Genomic DNA, 2,517 nt, shown 5'->3' with positions numbered 1-2,517 from the left:
CATGGAGAGGGTCCAGAGGAGGCCACTCGTATGATCAGGGGGCAGCAGGGCAGGCGCTATGAGGAAAGGCGACGGGACCTGAACCTGTTCAGCCTCCGCACAAGAAGGCTGAGGGGGATCTAGTGGCTGTTTACAGACTGGTCAGAGGGGACCAGCAGGCACTGGGGAAGTCCCTGTTCCCCTGAGCACCGCCAGGAGTGACCAGGAATAATGGTCACAAGGTGGCAGAGGGGAGATTTAGCCTAGACATCAGGAGGCGCGACTTCACGGTCAGGGCGGCTAGGATCTGGAACCAACTTCCAAGAGAAGTGGTGCTGGTTCCTGCCCTGGGGGTGTTTAAGAGGAGGCTAGACGAACACCTTGCCGGGGTGGTTTGACCCCAGTACTCTTTCCTGCCACGGTAGGGGGTCAGACTAGATGATCTACTCAGGTCCCTTTCGTCCCTAGAAACTATGAAACTATAAACACCCTGTGCCATTAAAAAAAATAGCCTCCAATCTCTCAGTTGCAGTGCTCAGTAGTAATCACCTGACTTCTGAAACTCCAAAGCCAATTTTGGGTCTCTACTCTGCAAACCATACAGTACATAATTTTATACAATAAGATCAGCTACAATAGGGCCAGTCTCAGTGTGCAAAAATAAGCAGATGCCCAAGTTCTTGTAGACTGAACTTTAAGGCTTTGGGTTGGGCCCCCAACACATATCAGTTGCACTACATATTTCCAGCTTGAACGAACAGCATTTCAGACAAGGAAACACTCTCTCAGACTACCTGAAGAAACAAAAACCTACTGAAAATGTAGTAGAAATACCTGATTAATGGCAGATTGCTGTCGGATCGCTTCTCCCAAGGAGATCCCACTGGCAGTTGAAATCTGAGTCCCGCTGCTGCTCTGACTTAACAGTTCTTCCTTCCAATTCGAGTGTGGTGGTGTTGTAGCAATAGACTAAAATTGTGTTAAAGAGGGAAGTAAAAATTGCTTTTCAGGATATATCACTGCACAGACCAGCTTAAGTTGTAATGGACTGTGAAATACCAGTAAAAGTCATCAGTCACAGACCCAAACTAAGGACACAAGAGTCAAATTCTGTAACTGGAGGCACCAAGGAGGGGGGGAATTCACTTGTGGTTTTACATAGGAACACGAAAGGAAATGTCATGTTTGGTGCATTAACTGATCATCTAATGGCACTTATTTCCCCCCTCGTCCCCTATATATTCTCCTAAGGCAAATGACAAGGGGTGATGTGGAATCACCTTTCTTAGCAACATGAAGCAATGGCCTCTGCCAGAGACCGAACAGATTCCCGCAATCAGCTGCCTGGTCAGGCCTAGCAAACGTTGAGTGAATGTTAATGGCTGTTCTCTGGATTGATACCAACACTGTAAAGTCAAATTAAAAAATGTAAAGAGGATCTATGTAAACACCATAAAGTGATTACAGATAAATTTAAATATATCATTTCAGGACCGTCTGACAAATATTTATAGTGTTACTTGAAAAGGAATTGGACGGGTGCCTGCAAGAACAGCTGTCAAACGCTTCTGCCATGCGGCACCAGAAACAGCTATTCTGTGTTTGGAGTGACCCTTCTTTCCTCCAGTACCCCAAGCAGAAAGGAGGAATCTGTGCATTTTGCTGTGCTCTCAGGGAAGGCTGCAGCCTGCCTCAGACAGGTGAGGCAGCCAGTCCCAATCGCACAAGCACGCGAGTGTAAAATTAGACCTGTCAGGATTCAGTTGAAACAAAATTCCTTCCCAAGATTAAAAAAAAAGCACTAGTCCAGAAGAGAAGTATGAAACCCAGGGTATACGTGGTGCCCAGATATATGGCATACAGGGTCCTGGGGAGTATCAAGTGGATGAGCTATGTGCCTGCTGGCCAGGATGGTCTAGGTACCAAGTGGTTTGGGTACCAAGATGCCAGCATGTGCTAGTATAGGGGGCATCTTGGCACCCAAACCACTAGTATGTGCTAGTATGGGTGGGGGTGGGGGTGGGGGCAGCAGCTTGGGATCCAGTTGCAAGCTCTTTGAGTGGGTGCAGATTTGAAGGAGGACATATTTCAGGAGACCCAGGATCTAGCGAGGGTCTCTATGGAAAGCAGCTAAAGTGTTAGGAGAGCTTGAAGCTAATAGAGAAACCTTTCAGATCTACCAGCTGTGATCACCAGTTCCTTTCAGTGCAGATGCTTCCCTGCCCCACTTTATCAACGGTAGGCAATCGCTGGATAGACATGATATATTTTATTAGACCAACTTTAGTACAGCTTTTATTAGACAAACTAAAGTACAGCTCCCCCCCACCAGATGTTACACTTATCATAAAATTAACAGTAACATGCCAGACAGTCAACCAATTTATTATGTCATAAAATGTCAAACTAGCCACAAAGACGCTGCGCTGAACAGCGGGGAAAGCTGAAATGCTGTTATCTGAAAGTGGGAGCCAGGTTGAAAGCTTTTTTAAGCAATCAGACCACAGATAACTTACACTCAAGAGTTGTAAAAGAGTT

The 2,517-nt window shown here is 46.3% G+C and overlaps 1 protein-coding gene across 6 annotated transcripts in view; it reads right to left on the bottom strand.

Annotated features, from left to right (window-relative positions):
- The window catches only part of ALMS1 (ALMS1, centrosome and basal body associated protein), a 96,176-nt gene extending 95,215 nt beyond the window's left edge, over nucleotides 1-961 (bottom strand). For 5 of the 6 annotated variants that reach the window (XM_019553176.1, XM_019553178.1, XM_019553177.1 and 2 more), the window contains exon 1: nucleotides 814-961. The gene's annotated coding sequence lies outside the window, so the exon portion shown is untranslated. The remainder of the gene's footprint in view (nucleotides 1-813) is intronic. The other variant, XM_019553179.1, reaches the window with a different exon arrangement.
- Nucleotides 962-2,517: the final 1,556 nt, after the last annotated feature.

The sequence above is a fragment of the Crocodylus porosus genome, unplaced genomic scaffold (genome assembly GCF_001723895.1).
Source record: "Crocodylus porosus isolate Cpor-Errol unplaced genomic scaffold, CroPor_comp1, whole genome shotgun sequence".
NCBI lineage: Eukaryota > Metazoa > Chordata > Crocodylia > Crocodylidae > Crocodylus > Crocodylus porosus.
Note: the sequence above shows the minus strand (reverse complement) of the source record. Positions and strands in the feature narration are given on the sequence as shown.